The sequence below is a fragment of the Podarcis liolepis genome (assembly GCF_965112155.1).
Source record: "Podarcis liolepis genome assembly, chromosome: 11".
NCBI lineage: Eukaryota > Metazoa > Chordata > Lepidosauria > Squamata > Lacertidae > Podarcis > Podarcis liolepis.
Genome location: NC_139565.1, coordinates 21381440 through 21407922, shown reverse-complemented (window position 1 = coordinate 21407922; position 26483 = coordinate 21381440).

Genomic DNA, 26483 nt, shown 5'->3' with positions numbered 1-26483 from the left:
GGCTAGTTAGGAAGTCATGCTGTTTTCCCCTCCTGCTGCAACCAGCTCCCCTCCCCCCTGGTTTCCCAAAATTAGAAGCGGCATGAAAAGGTAGGAGCAAAGACAGGCAAGACGATGGAGCCTCAGATTGTTTGGGGAGGGAACTTCTTTCCCTTCAGCTGCCTCAAAAGAGCAAAATCAGCTGGGAAGAGTTGCTGTGCTCTCTAGGCCTGACCTCCTGAGCTGCCTTGTTTCTTTGAATAGTTATCTTCACTGACACCTTGTGAGTTATTGCTGACCTGTTCCTGGCACCCGCCCCTGACACTACTGCTGAGCCATGACAATTCTCTAAATCAGCGGTTGGCAAGGTTTACCTTGCCTGGGCCAGTTCACTCCAACTGAGATCGCTCCGTGGGCCAGATTGCATCTGCGTCTGTGCAGACACAATTTTTGGCGCCATGGAAGCATGTCCCTGCTCCACGCTGTGCCGGTTTAGCGCAGTGCATGGGGACTCTTTGAGCGGGCAGCTTGGTTCGGGGGCGGCTCATGGGCCGTTTAAATGACCCCTGTGGGCTGCTTGTGGCCCATGGCTGCAGGTTGCCGACCCCTGCTCTAAATGCAACATGTGATGCAACAATGCACCGTCTATGTGCATCATGCACCAACATTACAAAGTGAGAGAGGTCATAAAAATGAAGTCAGTTGCAAAGTGAGCCCAACAACTTCACCAGTCACTAATAGATATCGGGTATATCTAGTGACTGGCAACAGGAAAAAAATACGCGAAACGGAAATCAGATGTTTAACAAAGCCACAGGACGTTTCATTGGCAGTTTTTATATATACGCATGACAATGAAGGCATACAGTATATAATTCTTAAAGGGCAACTATGCTTAAAGCTTGGTGATGACATGTTAATAGCGTAAGCAGCAGAAGTCTGAAGACAAAAAGATTCCTTGTAGGAGCAAATGTCTGCCACGAAGACGGAGAAGCACACAAACGTCTATGCCTTTTGTCAGGATAAATAGAAGGGCCCACACAGCTGGCTTTACAAGCTCGTAAGTCGCTTCAGAATTGTGCGGTCTTGTTTACAGAACATTTCAAAGATGTAAAACACCCTCTAAATGCTTTGTGAATCATGATCCATGAGCTTGTGGTTTTCCTAGATCTGCTTCTTAATTAATTGTGTGTGTTTTGCAAGGTCCTCGTCTCTGTTTACCTAGTCAAAAGGGAAGAGCCAATTGTTCTTTTTTGAAGTGATCCGGTGACAGCTCTTTATTTCTGGTCAATTCCTTCCTCCAAATAGAAGCGGTAGCTGGTAGTCAGCAACGTTTGAGTTCTTGTTCAGCACATATAAAGGGCTGGTTGGCATTTGCAGACAATGCCCTTCTAACACTAAAGTTTCAATCCTATAGCCGCTTACTTGGGAGTAAGTCCCAATTAGGGTCGCCATATTTCAAAAAGTAAAAATCCGGACAGAGTTGCTGAGCTTCCTTTTTAAGCCAAAGTTGTTGGGGGGCTGTCTCCCTCTCTAAGGCGCCAAGTAAGGGGTAGACTTTCTCATGCGCCCCCATTGTTTGCCCTGGCACCTACTTGTGGGTGAAAAGGGCTCCCACCATAGTCTGCACAACGGAGCTTCCCTAGGCGCCCTCGTTGCTGGCAAGAAACAGAGACAGGGTGGAGATAGCGCAAATGAGTGGCCCAACTCAGTGGCGACCCAGGCTGGCTCCGTCGGGAGGCACGGTCAGGCACAGCTGCCCATAGCCTTAATGAGCCAGCTCTTGGGCAGCTGGCAGAAGATGCCACGCAGGTCCTCTAGCTCTTTGCTAAGCTGCTCGACGCGCTTGTGGAGTCTCTCGTTGCTGCTACTCAGCTCCAGTGGCGTAGCGTGGCTTGTCAGCACCCGGGGCAAGGCAAGTAATTTGCGCCCCCTAAACCGTGGATTTGCGCCCCCTAACCTGTGGATTTGCGCCCCCTAACCCTAACCCCCAGATGTTGCGCCCGGTGCGGCCGGCCCCCCCTGCACCCCCCACGCTACGCCACTGCTCAGCTCCAGCACCTTCTGCCACGTCTTGGCAGTGTGCTGCTTGGCCTTGCTGCAGCGATGTTGTTGCGCTTTCAGCGCATGTGGCACTCACTGCTGCTCTTGTCCAGCAGCTTCTGGGACTTGCCTAGCGATGCGGCCCCGCCGACCACCACATGGTGCACGTGGTGCGGGTAGTGTGTGTGATGCGGGTGGTGGGCATCACCATGAGGGCTGGGGAGTGGCGTGGGCTGCCTGCCGGGCTGCAAATGAACCAACATCTGGGCGCAGTGTGCCATCTAGTACTGGAAGTGGCTGCAGTTGGGCCTGGCTGGCAGCAGGTAGAGGGTGGCCAGCACCGCTGCTTCATCGGGCTCCTGCTTTATGAGCAATGGACACAGGCCGGGCAGTGGTGGGCCTCCGGCCCGGCACTCATAGGCCATGCTGGCCTCCAGTTTGTCCGTGTAGCTGTACAGCGGCCTGCCGGCCTGCGGGAAGTCAGCACCCGGCATCCTGGCCCCGACACAGTACTCCAGGCCGGCCTTGGTCTTGCACTCCTGCTAAAGCATTCAGGCTGATGGAGGCGCTCAGATCGATGGAGTTCTTCTGCTTGCAGATGTTGGGTAGCTCCAAAGCCAGGTAGCTGTTGTGGAGGTTTTCTTGGGGAAAGCTCTGGAGGAAAAATGAGTTTTGAAGCTTTATAAAGGATTTTTACCAGAAAATTGGCTGTGTTGCCATACGCCTGGGTTTCCCCCCGACATTTTAGCGATTTCCAGAAATTCCAGCTGGACACCATTTCCGGCATCGGAATCCCGGACGTGGGGCAGCCCTAGTCCAAATGAATGCAGCAAGGCTTATTTCCAAGTAAACAGATAGGTTTGCACTGTTCTGATCTTATTTTCCTTGGCGAGAATAACAACAACGGTTACTGTATTTTGGAATACATGTGTAGAAATAAATACACAGGGGAATGATTGACAAGCCATATTGGTTGGTTCAGTGCTTTGGTGTCTGTAGGCTTCCATACCTTAGTCCAATACTTTCCCCAGATGCAATTTAAAACTTCCAGGAAAAACAAAGGAGGAAAATTGTGAGCTGCTTGCAGATAACTTGGAGCAAGTGTCTGTGTCTTTTGATGCCCATTTACTAGTCTTCTGCCTTCCCACAGTGCCATACCAGGATCCAGAATACGTTCCTTCTGTCTGGGGACATCTCATATGAAATCCCAGTGAAACAGCTTGGGGACCTGTACTTTCCTTCCTGTGAGAATATCTCAAGCTCCATCAAACCAGAAAATGTAGCTAAATGTGTAATCATACCCTACAAAATGCAGCAGGGCTTACTCTTGAGTAGGCATGCATAGGATTGCTCTGGGCAGATGCACACCATACATTTAAAGCACATAGCTTCCCCAAAGATTCCTGGGAACTATAGTTTCCCCCTCACCATAGCTGTCAACTTACAGATTTGAAAATAAGGGATCAGCGGCAGGGAGGGAGGGAGAGGAGCTGCTTCCTTTGAAACCCAGGAAATTTAAGGGACATCATCAATAAGGGACAGCAGCGGGACACGGCGCTGGGATAAGGGAGTTTCCTGCCAAATAAGGGACAGTTGACAGCAATGTCCCTCACAGAGCTACAGTTCCCTAAACAAACTGCAGTTCCCAAGATCCTGTGGATGTCATGTGCTTTAACTGTGCATTTAGTGGGGTTTTTTAAAATGCATGCTGGGGATTTCTTCAGAGAGTTGGCTCCGTGCTTGACCCTGTAACCTGCTCACTCATGTTACATCCATGACAAAAGCTAAATCAACGCAGTCTTCCAAATGCTGAAATATAGATTACTGCCGAGTTCCTTGTAGCTGCAATCATGCTGGGATTCCACATTATGTTATTGCTTTGACTGCAAAAGGCAGTATGTACCGTATTTTTCGCTCTATAAGACGCACCAGACCACAAGACGCACCTAGTTTTTGGAGGAGGAAAACAAGAAAAAAATATTCTGAATCTCAGAAGCCAGAACACCAAGAGGGATTGCTGTGTAGTGAAAGCAGCAATCCCTCTTGCTGTTCTGGCTTCTGGGATAGCTGCACAGCCTGCATTCACTCCATAAGACGCACACACATTTCCCCTTATTTTTTAGGAGGGAAAAAGTGAGTCTTATAGAGCAAAAAATACTGTAACTGAAATTTGTTCCCTCGGAAGATAGTAAAGCAAAATTCCATTCCTTCTTTGAGGAGGGGATAGCTTTTGCTACTCAAAACCACTTACGCTATCCCCTTTGGGGTTCAACGTACGCCAGGAGTTTTCTCCACTTTCTCTGCACTAGCCAGGATGGAGCTGCTGATGGGAAATTTATGGTTTGGAAAGAAATGGATGAAGAACATGGAGAGTTTGGCTGTGGTTCAGCTTACATTTCTGAATGGAAAGGAGAGGCGGAATCACCGACTCGCATGAAAATAAAATAAAATATTAAGCTTCTCGGAGACTAATTATAACCCCCAAGATTCTATAAGTGAGTGATTCAGGAATTTTACACAATTGTGCTCTAATGAAATGTGATCGTTAAAAATGTAGATGCTCGAAATAACCAAACGTATCCAGATGTGCTTGTTCCTAAAGTTTCCAGTTTCCAGTGTTCCCGAGGACGGGGCTCCAAGAACTTGAAAACAAAGGGAGCTGCTCATATTGCATAACACACACTTAGAATATTTGTCTTAAGGAAGAAAAAATGAAACGGTGTGGCTGCCTCAATACTATCTGGCTTCAGTGTGCTCCCACAACTGGTGAACATAAGAATGTAAGAAGATCCTACTGGATCAGGCAAATGACCTATCTAGTCCAGCATCTGTTCTCGCAGGAAACAACCAGATGCCTGTGATAGGCCTGAAAGCAGGACTTGAATGCAACATCGCCTCTAGTTTCCAGAAACTGGTATTCAGAGGCAGATCATAGCCATTGTGGCTAGTAAAAGGTAGAGGACCCCTGGACGGTTAAGTCCAGTCAAAGGCGACTATGGGGTTGCAGCACTCATCTCACTTTCAGGACTAGGGAGCCGGCGTTTGTCTGCAGACAGCTTTCTGGGTCATGTGGCCAGCATGACTAAACCGCTTCTGGCGCAATGGGACACCGTGGCGGAAACCAGAGCGCATGGAAATGTTTACCTTCCCACTGCAGGGATACCTATTTATCTACTTGCACTGGTTGGCTTTCAAACTGCTAGGTTGGCAGGAGCTGGGACAGAGCAATGGGAGCTCACCCCATCATGGGGATTTGAACCGCCGACCTTCTGATCAGCAAGCCCAAGAGTCTCAGTGGTTTAGACCACAGCGCCACCCGTGTCCCTTACCTTACCTTAGTGGCTAGTAGCCATTGGTAGCCTTAACCTCAATGAATTTGCCCAACCCAAACCATTGAAGTTGGCAGCCATCACTGTCTCATGTGGGACCAAGTTCCATTGTTTGACTGTGCACTGCATGAAGAAGTACTTTCTTTTATCTGTCCTGATAAGCATTCAGATTCATTGGATAGCCACAACTTCTATTGTTATGAGAGAGGGAGAACCCCCCCCCCAACTTTCTCTATGATTTTACAAACTTCTATTATGTCACCTCTTACTCACTTTTCAAATGCTGCAGCCTTTCCTTGTAGGCAAATTGTTCCATTCCCTTGATCATTTTAGTGTGTGAAATCATGTGCACATGATGTTACCCTTAATCCATAGGTATCCTGTAGCCTCTGGAGAAATACTCTTGTTTGATGCATATTTTTCTCAAACTAGCTTCCACCTCATGAGAAGAGAAGACTCCCTGGAAAAGACCCTGATGTTGGGAAAGATGGAGGGCACAAGGAGAAGGGGATGACAGAGGACGAGATGGTTGGACAGTGTTCTTGAAGCTACAAACATGAATCTGACCAAACTGCGGGAGGCAGTGGAAGACAGGAGTGCCTGGTGTGCTCTGGTCCATGGGGTCATGAAGAGTCGGACACGACTAAACAACTAAACAACAACAAAAAGCTTCCATCTGATTTGAAAATGGAAGCCACAGGTAAGCTGAAGTGTGCACATCTCAGGGAGCTACTGAGCACGTGCAGATGACAACTTCCGTGAAGTTTAGCACTGGGAAACAAATTAGATTACGGCCATCAGTTGAGTATATCCACACCCGCTCTTTGGTCTGTACAACAATGTACAAATGCGACTTGAAATGCAGAAGAGGGCAATGGCCTCACTGTGTTTGAAGCAGCTAATGCGTACATATGCTAGGAGAAATTTCCTAATACTAAGAGCTGTTTAGCAGTGGAAGGTGGCGGACTCTCTTTAGAAGGAAGTATCTAAGCAGAGCATGGATGGCCAGCTGTATTCTGCAGTGTAGATCCTGCATTGAGCAAAGGGTGCGTGGTAGATGGCCTCTTAATACCCCAACTCTAACATTTCATGATTCTAGTAGAACTTGTTCATGGCATAACAATGCAATGTTCTGTGTTTCCCCATCCCTAGCCAAAGACAGCCGATGACACAGAACATCCTAATATCAAAGCTACTAGGTGTATGGCTGGCAAGAGGGAATTGAATGCAACTTTCGGCGGCAGCCACATATTTAGGGTTAAATTTGCTTGGTTTTACAGTAATTTTGCAGGGAAAGCAAATACAGGAATAGAAGTAGAAACACTGGCTTCAATTCATAAATAAATTACTCCAGAGTAGCCTCACTAAAATCGATGGAGGTTGCTCTAGAGAGATGCAGTCCATGGGCTGGAGCTTAATTAATCAGCCAAAATCTGTGTTGCAATTTGCGTGGCCTAATGAATTCAGTGTATAACTTCAATTAGCCCTGTTTTTTGACAAAGCAAATTGAATAAATCATCCTACCTGAACTAATCAAACTAATCAAAGTCAGAAATAAATACAGCCACAGAGAGCTGAAACAAGTGGCCTACAAGATATGGGGAACACTAGGGAACAGGACATTTTATTGCATGGAAAGAGAGATTCATATGTGAGTTTCAAATCTGAAGCTGACCCCAGGCTTAATCCAGCATTGGAAAAGAAGCTGCCTGGATGCTCTGAGTTTTTAAATTGTCCTGGCATATGCCCCACATAGAAATCAGAATAGATTTTGGATGCGGTTCAGTATCTCATTATGCTCAATCAAATTAACAACAATGTTATTAGGATCTGGCAAAATGAAGTGTGACACCAGAGCAAGGCAATGCCTTCTCGAAAGACAATGTAATTTATGAAGGGAAAGGAGTGAGTTTGTCTCCCATTGCTTCAAATTATTACAAAGCAAAGACCGCTGCTATCTCATAGGAAGAACCGGTGAACTCACAGAAAGCTGGAGAGTTAGACTGTGATTCAAACCCCAACTTACACATTAAACTCACTGGTGGACCTGAAGCCAGTCACATTATCTCAGTTTAACTCCAGTGTGGCAAACCTTGGGCCCTTCAGTTGTTGCTGAACTACAATTCCCATAATTGCGTGGACAGGCGGAGTCCCCAGATCCCGCGCGGTCCCCCCCGTCATGTGAAATAATGACTCATGACAACGTGCTATGGGATTAAATTGGCCACAACTTTATTAAATTTCAAATGTGGGTAGACCTTGGCTCAGGCATTGGGCGTTCTCCCTCCCCAGTCACCAGCTGGGGACCTAGGGAGCATCAGGGTTATCCAGTGTGTGAGTGGGGGATGGGCCGGCTCTGGAGAACATATGTTCAAACAGAGATAGCCGCCCCCGTTACGCTGCCGCCACAGGGGAGAGCAATGACGACCTTTCAGCGTACGGTCAAAGCCTCCCTTCAGAAACCCCTTTAACGGGGAACCCTGGTATCGCCGCCGCAAAGAGGAAGATCGACTAAAGGATTCCGCCCAAGGCCTGATACCGCCAAAGTTGTGACGTTTTGCTACGGGAAAGGCGAAACCTGCCAATGCAGGGAAATTCCTTTCCGGCCCTTTAACAGCGACCTTAACGTAGCAGCGCCCGCATACCTGTGAAGAAAAGTTAACCTGCAAAACCTGTGAAGAAAAGTTAACCTGCAAATAAGACATTAACTGAGGGTGGGTAGGGTGGGAGAAGCTCTGGAGCCAAGTGAGGATTCCCAGGTAAGATCCTCCCTCTATTGTGTGGGCAGGTAATCCCTCCCCTACCTGGCCTGGTCTCCTTGGCAACGCTTCCCCCAGGTGGGATTGGACAACTGACTGAGGTAGGCGGAGACCTCCAGGTATCCCACCTGAGGGAAGGCAAACCAAGCATATGCTGTTGGAGCCGCTCCAGATCTAGGGGCTGCACGCGTCCATGCAAAGGGCGCCCCCCGTTTTAAGCGGGGAGCGGTCATTCCTGGTCACTGGCCATGATTGCTAGGGAAGATGGAAGCTGTAGGACAAAAAGCTCCCACCTCATCTTATCCTTCCATCCCAACTGCCCTGGTACCCCCAGAAACCACCCCATACCTTTCAAATGTTGATAGGTTCTGTGGTGTGAGCAACAGCACGGGAGAAATGAAAGTTGTTTCCTTCCTTCCCTTTCTCTGGTGCTCCATAGTTCTCCTCCCCATCTTATCCTCACAACAACCCTGTGAGGGTAGGAGAGTGATTGACAGCCCAAGGCCACCCAGTGAGCTTCATGGATGAGAAAAGATTTGAACGCTGGTCATCCAGTTCCTAGCTCAAGAGTCTAACCACCACACCACATTGGCTTTAATATATTTAATTAGTCAAACTGAAGCAAGTTTTGGAGAATTTGGCCCTGCTCAGCCTCAGGCTTCCTGGACACACTGTCAAACTAAGTAACCTCGCTTCCTTTATTTTAGTTTTAGAGTTGATAAAAGAAGAAGAAGAAATGAAATGAAACACATGGATTTTCCATAAAGGCGGTTGAGGACATCAGCTGGGTGACTGCTGAATTACAAACTGTGCTTAATAAAGTTTTGCACGTGATGAGTGACATTTTATGACAGTTTTGTCTATTAAGTGAGCAGGCCTAACATTACACCATGTTATGTTACGCTAACTCTGGAAAGAATATTTAGAGTGGACTGTGTTTCACATTAGCAGACGAAGAGGCAGAGGGGAAAAAATAACAAGCCATGACTGACACAATCCTTCAGGCAAGGTGATTAAAAGCTACAGCAGAATGAAAGAGCTGGCATCTAGCACAAATAACAGGCCTCTCATCCTCACTTCGCGGCAATTGTCAGAGGGCTAATTTTCATCACAGTCCCCTGCTCTTCAGTGGGGTCCCGAAGCTGATTTGTAGACTTGAGAATGTTTCCAAGAGCTGAGAAAGAAATAAAAGGGATAAATAAAATGCTAGCATGTCACTGATTCCTGAAGCGATTTCCTACCTACCTTGTCCATACTCCTAAGAGGATAGTTGGAGACAAAGGCAGACTGGCTTTTCTGGTGCCGGTTGCTATGCTGGGCTGATGGAAGAAAACTGAACGTGCTTCTTTGAACAGCTCTTCATTCGGGTCAGAACAGCCTGCTCCAACTGGCAGCTCTTATCCCTGCTATCTAGAATTATTGACTCACAAAGCTCTTGTTTTCACTCAGAAGGAAAACGTTTATGTTTCTGAGCTTGTTTAATATTTTCTCTCCCGTTACAATAATTGCGTATTCAGACCCAGAAACCTCCCCCCTAAATAAATTCACACTTGACTCAATTTTTTGGTTTAGTTTTTGGCAGAATTTAGGCCACAACTTTATTGATTACAGAAAGTGGCTGGTTGCATAGACTCTGGTTTGACTAGCTCCTTTCCATGCAGGTAGCGCTGACCCAGGGCACCAGCATAGGTCAGCCAAGGGTGAACACCTGGATAAGCGGAAAGCTGGGCACAGGCCAACTCCGCCACCCAAATGTCCCCCTGGACTCAGGCACGGGCACAACCCCCTCACAAGGGTTGACCAAACCATCGAGTCCCTGGATTCCTTTAACGGAATACCCTTCACATAGGGATGGCGAGAGCGTTCTCCCATCCCTATCACCTGAACCAGAGCCTATCCACAACCTTACAAGTTGTGACGATTTGCTACATGGCAGGCGAAACCCAAATGGCAATAGCCAATCAGCCAAGTAGGGAAAATTCCTGCTGTGCCCCAACAACAGACGACACACGACAGCATAGCAAGGTCAAGTGCAAAGCCCTAAAAGCAGGGAGAGGTGGGCGGATGTTCCGAATGCACGTGCCAAAAGAGGAAGCTCTGGGTCACGTGCATGGGCATAAATAGGTCCCTTGAAGTGTTTTGACTGCGCCCTATTGGCCAGATTGCACCCAGCTTCGAGGGACCTACCAATCAGGTGTTGTGGCTTACCAATTGAACCCACCCACAACACAAGGTGTTGGTTGTCCAGGTCTCACCACAATTCGTGCCCAATTGGAGGACCCAATTAACTAAAGCAGCTCGCAGTAAAGAGAGAATGTGTGGCCTTGCAACAAAATGTTGCAGTGTGTTGTGCTTCTGTTTAGGGAACTAGACAGCCAGCCATGACCCCTTCTAAAGATACACTATTCCATTCCTGCTCCCTTCTGTTTTTCCTTCACCGCCACAAAAGAGCCAGCCAGCATTCTGCAGCCAGTGAGTATGCTCAGACCTCATTAGGCTATTTTAGGGTGTTTTGTTTAGACTGTACCTCTGCAACCTCGAGGTTCCTCATGTTTCTTCCACAGACCTTGGGCTCCTGCTGACACCTCCTAGTTCTGGATGGTACCACTCTGGTTATATACGGATCTATACTTGGAAAATTAGTTTGCTGTTAGTATACAAGATGTGTCTGAGTTTAATCATGTCAAATAGCACACTGGGAATTGCCAACAAGAAAATAAAAATCCATACATATAAAACTACCCACGGTGCACATTTGAGCGTAAAATCAAATCATTGGAGAATTACAGAGTCTGCTGTGGCTGTAAAGACCGATAGAGGAGAGATATGTTTTATTGCAGCTAGGGCACATGAAGTCATCTGGTTTCATTGCTACAGAGACACCGTGGCATTCCTTCTCTCTGTGCTCCTCCCAGCAGTCATTCCTCCTGTGGTCACTTGTGAATACATGACCTGACTAGCATGTGAGCTCTTCTCCCTGACATCTCGTTTTCCATGAAGGAGAATGATATTTCCACTGGGAACTATTCAGTTATATGAGTCCCCTTCTGATATCTGAAGTGGTACAGCATGGACACAAATTGACCATTTAAATCAAAACGAAAAAGATTATTTCTGGATCAATTAATATGGAGATGCAGCAAAGTCCAGCTTTAGCTTTGGGGTTGACTTACCAAACTGATAGGCAAAATGGCTACAAGAATCAAGAGTGTGCAATTAATTACTTTGCGAACACATTATTTGTGCTCTTGGACCCTTGAAAATCTTGAAAAACTCTGTCTCATTGAAATGCTATATAATACTATGGTTGCAGTGTGGTTCATGATGATGCATGCATATCAAACCAATATATTCCATACCCTCCAACATCCCGCAGAGGAAAATTGAAACATGTGTCTAGGGTCTTTTTGACCCTCTGTTCTTAATGGCCCATCAACCAAGCTCTTATTTAAAAAGGAAACTAGCCTGGCTTAATGAACTTTTACCACTTGCTGATTCAAGGGCATTCAAAGTGTCTAGCACACAGTTTAGCACCCCGAGCTTAATTAAATTCTGATACCCACCGGACCCAGGAATTTAAGGGTGTTTTGCACTCACAAACACATAACACTCTAGACTCAGGCTGAGAGACATCCAGCTGCCACCAAAGAGTTTTTCTCCCCCAGATTGCAGCCTCCTTTCCTGTCTTAATTGGCACATTCAGGTCTTTGTACTAAAGAGTTTTCTTCATGGGAAAACAACACTGAGTTTGTGAACTTAGTAGGGATTTTTGTTCAAGCATGCCGTGGAGGTGAACAGTTCACAGCAGCTTTGATGCTCACCCAAACCCACATGCTATTACATGGGCAGATTACATGCAGCAGACTATTTTGCTTTTTGTGTCTGTACACACACAGCCTTTGCATTCTTGTCCCAACGTAAATCCGAGATGAGAAGAGCAAGCAGCTTTTTGTTTGAAAATGCAGCAAGCCTATTGAAAACTGGAAAGGCCAGAAGGAGTGGGACAATTTCTCACACAAGAGCTCCAGCACAATTGTAAAATTGAAAAGAAATAAAACTACTGCACAGTTTTTGATCCCTTTGTGGGCAATAAACTTGAGAGAAGTTCAGCCTTCTTTCCCCTCTTTCTTTTAGTGATGGTTTTACAGTTCAGCAAGCAGTATTTGAGAATAAAAACAAAACCATCATTCTTAATCTGTACTGCTCTTCAACTCTTTTCCCTTTCTTGTGCTGTTCAGCTGAAGATTAACATCCACCATTTTCAGTTGTTCATTAGGAAGAACCAGTGCCAACTTGTGCAAAATCCAGAAGAGCTTCTGTTAAATAAACTCTGATGGAAATGTGTAAGAAATAGGCGTTAACAACCAAATCCTAAACATGTTTACTTGGAAATGAGCACTATTTAATCCAGAGGGATTTAATCCCTTGTAATGACACATGAGATTGCAGACTGGGTTTTAAACAGTGTAAACTTGAAAATCTAGTCATTTGAATACAAGACTGTCTAATTGTGATATCTCCCACCCCTTTTTTGCCCCTCACTGCAGTAAGAAAGTAGTTTATGCTTTCCTGTGGTCTAAGAAGTCACTCAGTAAAAGGCTAAATGCTCTGACAGCCCCTCTGTACTGGGCATGGGGCAGTGAAATCTATCTGTGTGGCACCTGTTAGTTACGCACAGCAGGGTCGTCCATCAGCCCTTGAAGTATGTCTCCATTTCCATAGCAAACTGCAGAGCATAGAGAGGCAAAATTACTCTTTAACTAAAAGACAGTGAATGGCAAAATCTTGTCAATGTTTATGCTGTCAGACCACCATCCGGGATGCATTACATCAGCTGGACCAGGGGGAAGGGAATACAGTCAATTTGCAGACAGCTGTCAAAGCTTACTCCTAAAAATAAGCCTGGCAAGATTCATCTTTCGGTTATGCCACTTACCAGGCAATATAAAAGCATAGCTGCATAATAGAAAATATCTCTTAAAAAAAAATAAAAAACGGTGTGTTTGCAATGTGAAGAAAGGCTCACTCCCTAATGTTTACTGAGAATAAATGAAATGGAACAGCAACCCACATTTTAGAAAGTATGACACCAATTAGAGCAGCAAATGAATCTTATCAGTGTTGGAATTTGTTGCTGCTTATACAGAGAGCATCCGAAACCAAATACTGAAGTAAATTAGCCCTGTTGTGCACGTAGTCTAACGTAAACCTTGTAAAATGATGCGGGACAGTGAAATTTGATTTGCCAGCCACACATCTCCCCATGCAGTACCTACTGATTGCGAAAGTTTGGGGAGGAACTTCTCCTCTTGGCTTAATCAAGATGCAGGCAAGCGTTTCAAGGGAGCAACATGGAACAGCTTGTGGATCCCAGAGTTAGTACTGGAGTGAGATACAAACACAAAACCCAAGCATAGCTGTCAGCCGTGCCTTATTTGGTGGGAAAGTCCCTTATCCCAGTGCTGTGTCCTGCTGCTGTCCCTTATTGATGATGTCCCTTAAATTTCCCGGGTTTCAAAGGAAGCAGCTCCTCTCCCTCCCTCTCTGCCGGCCAGGGAGGAGGGAGGCTCCAACTGTGTTGCTTGGCTGCGTTGCCCACCCAATAAGGAGTCTAAAAATGACTGGGGGGTGGAGCTTGCATGCCTTGTGCTGATCAAATCGGCCGCGTTGCCTGGGGACTCGCCTTTGCTCAGCGCTTCCCAGCAGAGAGGTGACGTGGTTTTTCTTGCTGCATCCTCTTTGCTGGGTTGGCTGCTGGCTGGGCTTTCTGCCTTTGGCTCGGAGGGGCTCAGAAGTTGAACCTACCTGTGCTCTGAAAATCCCTTATTTTGGCGGCTGACCCCTTATTTTTGAGGCTGCTGGTCCCTTATTTTCAAATCTGTAAGTTGACAGCTATGAACCCAAGTAGTCTTTTCTTTTCCTCCCCTCTTAGTCAGACCTCTGCGGTCAAATTGGAGGCACTTTTCACATACTCATGCTTTACATTATTGATCAATATTGATAAAGAACAGTTCCCTAAGGGCTCACTTCCATCAGTCAATGACAGAACTGGGGTGAGGAAGAGAACTATTTATTTACATCAAATTCAATAGGACTTACGTTTAGGAGAAAACATATTTAGGATGTGAGGCTGTGAAATATGCCACTATTTTGCCATATGAGAAATCTAACATAGAGGACCGAAGTCACACCACCCCAAATGCACTTTGATCTGTGTTCACCAAAGAAATATATTCTTTCCTGGTGATTCCTGCAGCAATTTCCCACGCAAGGTATTTTGAAGATGAATGCAAATGATTAAGAACTAATGTCATTTTTAGAAGATGTGTCGGGTGGCAGGCAGCTCATACGTAGCCAATAATCCTGCTGTCTAACCAAGCTACTGCTTCCCCTCATGGCTACAATTAAACTGGGCTCTTCATGAGGACAATTCAAATCACCAAAAGATCCAGTGGGCGAAAAGTATCGATTCATTTACCTCACAACTGCAAAAAGGGTAATGCCAGTCTACTGTTAATACTCTGAACAAGGAAGATAGCAAAGTAATGAGGAAACGTGCAATTCCCCAAAGACGTATTATTCGTCTATTCTAAATGTCTATCTGATTTGAGTATGAGAGAGAGAGAATTGAATTTGAACCAAAATATCAAGAAAAAGAAATGGGCCAACAATTACTCCCACGTGCATGAAGTTTTAGCTGCATGCGTCTCAAAGGGATCAATGCAAGAATAGTAGTAGTAGTAGTAGTAGTAGTAGTAGTAGTAGTAATAATAATAATAATAATAATAAATTTAATTTAATTTAATTTAATTTATATCCCACCCATCTGGTTGGGTTTCCTCAGTCACTCTGGGCAGCTTACAACATGTATACAAACACAACAACACATCAAACATTAAAAAAAAAAATCCCATACAAGCATTAAACCACCACCAACAATAGCAACAACAATAATAAATAGCTTGCAATTATACCCAAATTAAAATAACCATCAACCCCAACTAAACATTTAACCAACATCAACCCGACAAAAATAAAACAGAGGAACCAAAATTAGAACCGCAAAACATTTTAGCCAGTTGGCCCAACCCAAGAGTTGTTCCATCAGTGTCCCTCTGGCCTCCCAGAAGCCTCTTTTAGTTGTTCAGGGTAAGTCTGGGCCCTGCCCCCTAGGCCAGGTGTAAATGGGCCTTGCAGAGGGGAGCGGTCTTCCTTCCAGCACTCCTGGCAGCAGCAATGACTTAAACTCACGCAAAGCTTTCAAGACTTTAGCTTTGTAGGTTTAACAAAGAAGATATATAATACACTACACTTCAAATGCATATGTTACAACGGTTTTATTCATACAGAACTAAGGATTCCTTGTGGCACATGCAAACTGAATAAGCTTTGTTGCCATCAAAACTCTTTGCGCAAAAGGGACCAAGGATTAAATGGTTCTGTTGGGTGGTGAATATTTGTAGAAAACCAGCTATTGCTCCTGTCTTACAAAGAGTACAAAATGTTGCAAGTTCCTTCTTTACGTTCAAGATTTCCAGAATTCTTGAAATGTTTCTTTTCGGAGAAAACTATCCAGTACATAAACAGGATTTTAAAATGTTGAAGTATAAAAGAATCATTGCACATACCTGTTATTAAATAATATTATAGATTGTAACAATACCTTTGAATTAATCAGTGCCTTTGATGCATTCTCACAGAGCTCCTATGTGTGAAATAAATTCCTTATTCATTTCACTGGACAACAGGAGCATTACACATGTACACACACTTTTTGGACACACAAAGCGTTCCTCTCATTTTATGTGAATTGTGAAGCCTGTACATAAGGGAGTTCGGTGTCTGGGCTGGAGTAACAACTGAACTTTAGACTGGAAGTCTGACATTATTCTCGGTTCCTTTTGATGCCTTCAGAAACTGGTGACGCAAGCAGTATGACAGCTTTTCTTTTCACAGAAGGTTCTCTATTTTGACATTAAATCAGTTAGATTAGTATACGGTGAAAATGGGATCTTTTCAACACACTTTGGACACAATCCTGAGCTGGATAATTTCAACTGCTCTCCATCCCAAAGTCTTGTCCCTTGCTGTGCTAAATGTGAGAGGAAGAAAAATGCCACAATGGAGTAAGGCATGGAGTTTTCTCTTTTATTTAAAAAATAGCATGGTGAAGTCAATGTTTGTTAACTTTTGCAGTCAATTTTCAAATGTTGAACTTCTTATCTTTTGGGTGGTTTAACAGGTATTCAGATTATGACAACATTATCGATGGCTTTGTGGATCGTGGTTCTAAACTCAGTCTAGTCTTTGATGATGAATATATTGCCTCCTTGCTATAATGGAATAAAATCTACAGTTCTTCAGTTAATGGGAATGTTTTGCACTAACCTCTCTAGAGGTTATAAAAAACAACCCTTCTTAAAAACCTATTGGTGGCAAGTAAATACTGTAGGAAATGAACTGATAACCTTTGCTGGGTTTTTTTGGTTTTTGTTTGCCTGTGATGAAAGACGGCAATGACACTCTTAACATCTGGGGAGAAGAAGCAGTTCCTCTCATTTCATAACAGGGTAATACACTAGTTCAGCCATAACTAAAGGCCACTTCCAGTGATTCAATGTGACAGGGAAAGGACTTCTTTTAACCTAAGCAACTACCATAAAAAACATCTTGTCAATACAATCTGCAATATGTTTGCAATGTGGGAATTGCAAACTTGGCTAAAATAACAAGCCTATATTGATGTGTGGTATATTTTTGTGTGGCTTATCAGCAGTACATGGGGCATCGTTAGCTGCACTGTATCTTTCCCATAATGAAATTATTGCTTAATTGTATTGTATTGATTTTATTGTCCTAAGTTGCATAAGGCATCAAGGGCAGGCCCGACGGGCTGATCTCTTATCTCTCTCCACAGTCACTTTCTAAAATGCTCCCTTAGTTCAGCTCGGACTGCCGGCCGCAGCTCAGTTACAACTCAATTAGATGTCACCACTAATTTAAATGCAAACATAGGTTATCATCTGTAACTAATAGGGGTAAAATAGCACACACATCAATAATATGTTGTTTTGTGGAAATTAATGAGCATGCAAACCTAGCCACACACTGGACACACAGGCATGTGCATTCAAACTGAATTTAAAATCAGATACATGGAATTAATCATACCATTTTAGATGTTCGCTTTAAAGGGGTCACTTTCTGCCTTCAGCTACTCTGGTGACATGACACTGAACACACTGGCATTCTCTACATGGGTCAGATTATTGCACAACAGCTCCTACTGTTTTAAATATGAATTTAGCACTCACTGTGGATAAACTGCTGTACCAAACGCAGAAGGACTTGGTTTCTGTTCCCAAATCTTTCAGCTAATTATTATTATATTAGTACTGTTACCATTTAATTTCCATATTGGATTATTGTAAAATGGGGCTGCCCTCATTTAGATAACTTAGAAACTTCCAATTGGCCAAAACTGGCTGGGGTTCCATTCTGAACACACACAACCCTAGTATAAAACAGCCGCAGCAGTTGCCAGTTTGGTTCTAGGGGTGATTTAAGGTGGTCACATTAGTATTTAAGGTCCTGAAAGACTTAGGACCCAATGTCTGAAAGACTGCCTCCTTCCCTGTGGACCATGTAAGGTGCTAACATTGGTAGAAAGGGTCCTCTCACCTTCACAGGTTTAAGGGATGTTGGCTGACAAGGGACATTCTCTGTGGAAACCCTAAGTTGTGGAATTTTCTCCCCACAGGAAAGGCAGATTTAGGGCAGTGTGACTGATTCTGCTGCACTGGGTGCCGAGTTTAGGGGGCACCGCAACTATGACTTGGTGAATTGAGCAGAACAGAAGGCAAGATGTGGGTGGGGGACACCAAATTTTGGCCTCACACAGAGCACTGCTGAAATATGAAAGACCAAAGTCCACCCCTGCCGACAGAGGTCCATCTCACACTTTCATTGTGCAGTTTTTGTTACATGCTGAACATGGGACATGGGTGATGCTGTGGTCTAAACCACTGAGCCTCTTGGGCTTTTGCTGATCAGAAGGTTGACAGTTTGAATCACCACAACAGTGGTGAGCTCCCGTTGCTCTGTCCCAGCTCCTGCCAACCTAGCAGTTTGAAAGCATGCCAGTGCAAGTAGATAAATAGGTACCGCTGTGGCGGGAAGGTAAACGGCGCTTCCATGCACTCTGGCTTCCGTCACTGTATTCTCGTTGTGCCAGAAGCGGTTTAATCATTCTGGCCACATGACCTGGAAAGCTGTCTGCAGACAAATGCCAATTCCCTAAGTCTAAAAGTGAGATGAGCTCCGCAACACCATAGTCACCTTTGACTGGACATAACCGTCCAGGGGTCCTTTACCATTTTATCTTTTACATGCTGAAGGTGTACCTGTTTATCCTGACCCCTGGCACCTGAAATATATTTTTAGGACCCACTGATTTTCCTTTAACCGATTTTAATATTGGATTTAACATTGTAGCAACCCACCCTGGGACCTTAGGGTGAAGGGGGGGGTAAGAAATCTAGTTGGCAATAATAATGCATAATTTAAAGACTTCACTTCCCATAGTACTCATGGAATCTACTTTGCCTTTGCTACTGCTGGTGACTCACCCAGCTTGACCCCATGCCTGCCTTTGTGACTTTGCCTTTGAATATGTATGCTTGCATTTTCATCACTAGATCCAGGGGAAAGTTGTAAGTGGTAGAGCATCTCCTTTGCATGCAGAAGGTGCGGAAGTGGGCCTTTATAAAAATGTAGCAAGTAGCAGATCATATTAGATGTGGGGTAAAAAGGTAAAGGGACCCCTGACCATTAGGTCCAGTCGTGACCGACTCTGGGGTTGGGGCACTCATCTTGCTTTATCTTCTCTTATCTTCCCTTATTCCCTTATGGGGGACACAAGAGCCCTTATAGAGTCCTTTGTAGGTTCTCTATCAATAGGAGAAAATAACAGAGGCCAACCAGAGAATATTGAGAAGCCAAGCAGCTAGTAAGCCTGATCTTTATTAAACTGTTGCAGCAGGGTCTCCCCCCACACGCAGGAGAGAGGAGAAGGACCACGAACCATGTGTAAAGGTAAAGGGACCCCTGACCATTAGGTCCAGTCGTGGCCGACTCTGGGGCTGTGGCGCTCATCTCGCTTTATTGGCCGAGGGAGCCAGCGTACAACTTCCAGGTCATGTGGCCAGCATGACTAAGCCGCTTCTGACGATCCAGAGCAGAACATGGAAATGCCGTTTACCTTCCCGCCGGAGCGGTACCTGTTTATCTACTTGCACTTTGATGTGCTTTTGAACTGCTAGGTTGGCAGCAGCAGGGACCGAGCAACGGGAGCTCACCCCGTCGCGGGGATTTGAACCTCTGACCTTCTGATCGTCAAGTCCTAGGCTCTGTGGTTTAACCCACAGCACCACCCACGTACTTGGTGTTATAATGCCTGTTCCATAATGGTGTATGGAGGAGGAGATGTCCTGAACCAAATTGTTTCTACTTTGGCTTATTGTATTCTCCCAAAATGCGTGCTTGTTTTCAAACAAGGGATGCCACTTATTTGAAGTGAGGATAACTGGTAATGCTAAGATTTCTCTTACTTGCGTTTTGTTGTTTTCCATGCGAGCCTTCCTTGATGTAAGGAAGTATACAATCTGTTTCTGTGTTCAGGCTTATGTTCCCCACAGATGCTGTAAAAGCAGCCTTGAGGTATGTGTATTTAAGTACTGAGATCTAATATCAAAGGAGGAGAGAGGCCTCTTGGGACTGTAAACCTAGGAGTCCTACTTTCCCCTCCTCCCCGAAGAGTGCACAATGCTATGTTTGTTTGTCATAAAGATACCAGAGATTTCCCTCTCCCCAGGTCTGCTTCCTCCCATAATGCCATGGGCTGTACTCTGTGGTGCTGCTTTGAAGGAGATCAGCTGTGACAAACTTGCAGCTCTCCTCTTCCTCAGAGCTTCACATCCTGCTTGCTTTCAGAGACAGAAGGGAGGAAAGAGAGTAGTCTCACACAGTGTATGCTTGTGTGCTCAAAGGATTTAAGGGCAGTGTTTTAATAAACAGGGCACAGCCCTGTGAACCGTACATTACAAGCCCTTAAGAACACAAGAAAAGCCTCGCTGGATCATGTGCCCGCCAACATTTCTCTGATGAAAATAGGGACATCCTATTCCAGGCTTCCTCAACCTTGGCCCGCCAGGTGTTTTTGGCCTACAACTCCCATGATCCCTAGATAGCAGGACCAGTGGTCAGGGATGATGGGAGTTGTAGTCTCAAAACATCTGGAGGGCCGAGGTTGAGGAAGCCTGTCCTATTCCATAATAATGATAATAATAATTTTATTATTTATATCCCACTCTGGGTGGCTTCCAACATATATAAAAACATAACAAAACATTTAAAACCGTCCCCATACAGGGCTGCCTTCAGATGTCTTCTAAAGGCTGTATAGTTACTTATCTCCTTGGCTTGGGGGTCGCATAATTCCATACCTCATTTATCCCCCCCTAATTCCCCCCAACCTGTCCCATATTTTGCCCAACCTGTCCTTTATTTTGCCCGACCAAAGGTGACAATGCTAATTTACAGCAATGTGTGTATTAATCTAATGCACCCCCCTTCTGGATTTATGCAAAATTAGAAACTTACAGGTTTCCAAAACACCATGGTTAATTTTTTAAAACGGTTCATCTGAATGATATTGGTGCATATTGGGATCACCTCACTCTAGTTCCCACCTTTCATATTCAGAATGAGAATTCTATGGTTAGTCTCTCAAGTCGTAAGACATGCACCTCGTTTGAAATGAAAATGTGCCTTGTGCAAGATTCTTTCTGCAATTATTGCTCACAGTGTACCATTCCCAAGAACATTCCTTCCGATAAATTATTTACCAGAATATTTTCAGAAAGTGAACATGAAAGGGATGTGTACATTTTCAAAGCAAATCTGTTTCAAAATAAGGATGAATCAGAATAATTTTTTCAAGTGTTTGCTTTGCTATAATCTTTATGCAAACAGTTTTAGCTTCTTATTAACACGTCCCATTGGGAACAGTTGTCCTTATATTTTAATAATGTACTGGGCCTGTCTGTGTTCTCATATACAGTGATGTAAAGCAGAGAGTTCTTTTTCTGAAGTTACAGATTATGATGACATTGATGATGACGAAATGCAAGGTCTGGAGGACTGCAGTTAAAATCTCCCTTCCTTTTAATTTTCCCATGACCCAAATAAACATCCCGATTCAGCCTCAGGTGTGTGGAGCCTTTGGCCCTGCAGATACATACCCTCCAACATTTCTCCGATGAAAATAGGGGCATCCTATTCCATAATAACAATAATTTTATTATTTATACCCCGCCCATCTGACTGGGCTGACCCAGCCACTCTGGGTGGCTTCCAACATATATAAAAACATAATAAAACATGAAACATTAAAAAAAAAACTTCCCTATACAGGGCTGACTTCAGATGTCTTCTAAAGTATGTATAGTTACTTATCTCCTTGGCTTGGGGGTTGCATAATTCCATACCCACCAACATTCCTCTGGTGAAAATAGGGATGTCCTAAGGAAAAATGGAACATTCCAGGATCAAATCAGAAACTGGGATGGCTTCTGTAAATCTGGAACTGTCCTTGGAAAACAGGGACACTTGGAGGGTCTGCAAATACTGCTGAACTACAACTCTCATAGTACCTGACCATTAGTTATCCTTGCTGGGGCTGATCAAAGTTGTAGTTCAACAACATCTGGAAGGTCAAATGCTTTCCATCCCTGCTCTGTGCAGTTCTCTGTGTGTTTATGTGTAAAAGAAAAGGAAGAAGAAAGAGAAGGATTACAAGGGACATGAATGGCAAAACTAAGTGTGCTGTGCTCAGAGCAGTTTCCGGGTCTGTAAAAAGAAAGGCTCAATTCTGTTGCCCTTCTCAATCACAGGAGCATCAATACAAAAAGGGCATATATCTTACATACTTCCAAATGTTATGCAGATATCATTTAGACCAGCCACCCCCAAACTCGGCCCTCCAGATGTTTTGGGACTACAACTCCCATCATCCCTAGCTAACAGGACTAGTGGCCAGGGATGATGGGAGTTGTAGTCCCAAAACATCTGGAGAACCGAGTTTGGGGATGCCTGGTTTAGACTTTAAGAATGCAATCACAAATTTCTGGTTCAATTGAGATCATACATTCTGCAATGCAGTCCTTTTGCTCAGAAGGAATTATCTTGATTTTAGAGCTTTCCGGTGACATTATTATTCCATAGTAGCTTCCATGTTAAGAAGAAGAAGAAGAAGAAGAGTTTGGATTTGATATCCCGCCTTTCACTCCCTTTAAGGAGTCTCAAAGCGGTTAACATTCTCCTTTCCCTTCCTCCCCCACAACAAACACTCTGTGAGGTGAGTGGGGCTGAGAGACTTCAAAGAAGTGTGACTGGCCCAAGGTCACCCAGCAGCTGCATGTGGAGGAGCGGAGACGCGAACCCGGTTCCCCAGATTAGGAGACTACCGCTCTTAACCACTACACCACACCATTTATAAATGATTCCAGGTAACACCTAAAAAAAGAAATCTGTGTGGATGGCTTTGATTTTAAACCAGAACGAGGGAGCTGGAAGTCCAACGCTCCTCTAAAATAATATCATTGATGCACAATGGTGAATACTAACACAAAACTTACCGTTTTGGTTTAATAGCACTTGCATCTCCCTTTTCCCTCAGTGTAATTTTGCTATGAATAATAATATGATAGAAACACAGGGAGTTAGCCCATAAAAAGGTCTCTGTAAGAAACACAACGTATCTTAGTAAATGGCAATATTGCCCCAAGAATCAGCTAAAAAGATGTTTGTTTATGCCTCGTTTGTGGGCCAAACCCTCCCTCCTTTTTTCCTGTTTGGTGCATTCAGTATTTGATTTTGTTGGCCGCTCCAGTCTGCAGATGGTAGCCCTCCAGCTACTTTGACGTAAGAGGCTCTTTATTTTCATAACCATAGGAGAACGCGCCCAAGCTGGTTTTCTACACACACACAACAGTTTACAACACAATAGTTTTACGCACAGGATGCTCAGCGTCAGGAGGGCAGGTCACATCGCCAGGGCCCTGGCTGAACTCAGCATATTACATGCTTTAAGCTGTAAGCGAAGTACTATCAGTCAAAATCAACATCCTGGAGAAGGAAGCCTGAGTCTTGAGTTCAGCAACGGGAAGGAATCTCCCATCCTGAGGAAGAAAGATTAGGTTCACTCTGTGTTCAAATGGGCAGGAATAACTTCCCAAACGACAATGAATGGAAAGCTCCAAATTTAGTACCCTTTCAAGATATCAGGCTTAATAAGGCTTACATTCATTATTGTTAAACTGTCTAATATTAGCAACAGCTATTTTGCATTAATCAGGAACAGCCATGCACAAATATAATAGAGATAATATGAAGAATAAAGGTCATACCTGCTCCAGCTCTGTTAGAGATATAGTGACAATATGTAATTAACTGAGAGGTTGTCGTATATTGAAGGACGAGGGAAATATGCAATTGTCGTTAGTTAACATATAGTCCATGTTCTTTTCTATGCCGCCCTCATCACAGTTCTTGAACAACGAACAGTAAAACACAGCTCTTGGTTATGATATGCACAGATCTCTGGCTGGTCTATGGGCATATTTGAATTTGAAAGAATGGAGGACAGATCAAAGAACATTTCAGTTCAACAGCAAGAGAAACACCAGGTCAACCAATTTCCTGCACATTTTCCAAAAAGGCCTCCTTTAGATAAGTTTTAATCAGAGGTGTGTGAGTGTATTTGTGTATCAGAAAGCATGGTCATAGAGACCACAATTCTGAATGTATGGAGCTTACAATGGGTATTTGCTGAGAAGGGAAGCAGACCACATTCATGTCTACAAGCACGCTATGTGATGAACAGACTGGCCAGATACAAAGGAGGGTAATATTTTTGCGACTTTCATAGTTGTGTATAAGAGGGAATTTCAATAGGTGTGGCATCCAAAAGCCCTACCCTCTAGATACTGTACTTTTCCATGTATAAGACGAGGTTTTTCTATCTAAAAATGATCTTAAAAATTGGGGGTCGTCTTATGCACGGATAGTGCACAGGGTGGACGTGTGATTGGTTGCTGCCGCAAGCTGCATATTGTCAGAGGCTGTTGGGCATGTAATTGGTGGTTGTGGCAAGGACTTGTGCTGATTTGCTGTTGCTGCACCAATTGGGTGGGCGATTGGTGGCTTCTACCAATGCAGGGACAGACTTGCTTCTGACATGCAGGTGTGGTCGGTGAGCGATTTTCAGCAATTCCCCAAAAAGTTCAACAACTCTGGGCAATCTCCCCCCATTTTCTTTATTTGGAGTCCCCACGGAGTCTTATACACGGGGGCGTGTTATACATGGAAAAATACGGTAGTTTGAGGGAAAAAATAAGTGGCCATCGTACAATTGATGACCAGAGCTATCCTGAAAATATAGAGAATATAGAGAATATCTTTTCTGAACAATTCCTGAAAAAATTAGTCAGGCCTGCTCTTGTGCCTCACATCACAGCAGCGTGATCAACCCCGTGAAGCTTTTCACAGCAAGAAGAAAAACATTATCACTTGCAATTGTCTCTAGATAAACCTGTGGTTAAACACACCGAGACCTGTTAAAAGATGAAAACTTGACAATTGTTGCCCTACCAGCGTTCTCCAGGTGCCTGCCTAGCTATAAAACAATTGCACAGTTTCCAATCCAGCATATCATGTGTGCACTGTTTCTTTCACACACAAACCCCCTCCTATGTGTGTGTGCATGTGGATGTCCCCATTCTTTTTAATGTGAGGAGAACCTCTCCATGCCTCAGCTAATGCGCGTGTGGGTTGACACTTTCAGTTACAATTAATAAAAGAATCCACTGGCTGTCGATTTGATTTGAACTTTAGCAGAAACCTTTTGATGCTTCTGAATACCAGTTGCGTGTCGAGGTCCCCAAGCCACCCCTCACATAACTCACAACACACACATAATTTTTGTTTAAGGTTTTTGGCATAATTTTGGCCACAACTTTATTAAAATACATAAATGTGAGTGGATGCTTAGGCATTGGTTAAGACTATTTGTCCCCCCCGCCTGGGGACAGAACTGACTTCCGGATTCCAGCGAAAGCCAGTAAGGGAAAACAATATTGGGGAGAAATGGAGCTGAGTCACAGGCCCTCACCTCTCCCCACATGCTCCCTAAGGCCCCATTCCAGGAATTTGGACGAAATCATGGCAAGCCCCTGGATTCCTTTAACAGAATTCGATTCTAACTAACTAAATAAATAAATACTACAGAAGTGAAGGAGACTTGAATTTTATCTATTGCCAATCCTGCACTTAGACTGAATTCTTTTTTTGTTTGGATGAACTCCATTGCTCCTGCATGGATACAGATGTGATCATTTTGGCAATATATGTAGAATTATGGGATAGTAAAAAGAACAACTAGTCTTTTCCGTTCAATGTATTTAAAGTCTAATTAGAGGATGGTAAGTTAAGTAATTTTTTTCCTTGGGGAAGGGGCAGGAGAAAGTGTTTACCTACTGCTGAGTAACAAAGGACAATGACTGTTAGCATTGGTTGATTAAAGAAGCAATGATAAATGGCTTAAAGGCTGAGAGAAGGCAAAACCCTTTCAGTGAAATCTCTCATATCATGGGAGAGGAAGCAAGGCTTGCCCGGTCTGAGAGTGGACATTAATGATTACTATTAAATGCTATTTATAACTACATTACACAGGAAACTAATTACCTGTTTTCATCTGCGTCCAATAAGTCAAATTGGCTGACTCTAATCAGTAAAATGTGCAGATCAGTTTTGTTCAAGTTATATACAGCCGTAAGAGGAAATAACACATATGCTACCTGTAATATAGTGAGTTGAGGTTTTTTTTTAAGCCACAAATGAAACATATACTGTTGGAAGTCATTAAAATATCAATTTCCTTATCCTGCTATTCAAATTACAAAAAAATCAGCTGCTGTCTTGAAGATATCCTAGACCTCCAAATGGAAGAAAGGTCTTCCCAGGAAAAAAAAAAATCTCCCACCAGTGAGTTATTATGATGTCTGTTACCAGATGTGGAAAAATAATCACTTCATAATATAAGAAGAGAAATTTAAATCGAAGTCAGACTGGATCAGAAATGCTTTAGCAAGACGGATGAGGAGAGGTGCAAAAGGCTTAGCAGGGAGAATATTTCTCGACACAATTTCATGCATGAAAACTTTCTCAAGCAAAATTGGTACACAGGCATTTCTCTGTATGCAGCATATATCCTCTCTCATACATCCTTTGGGAACGATATGCATACAGCTACATA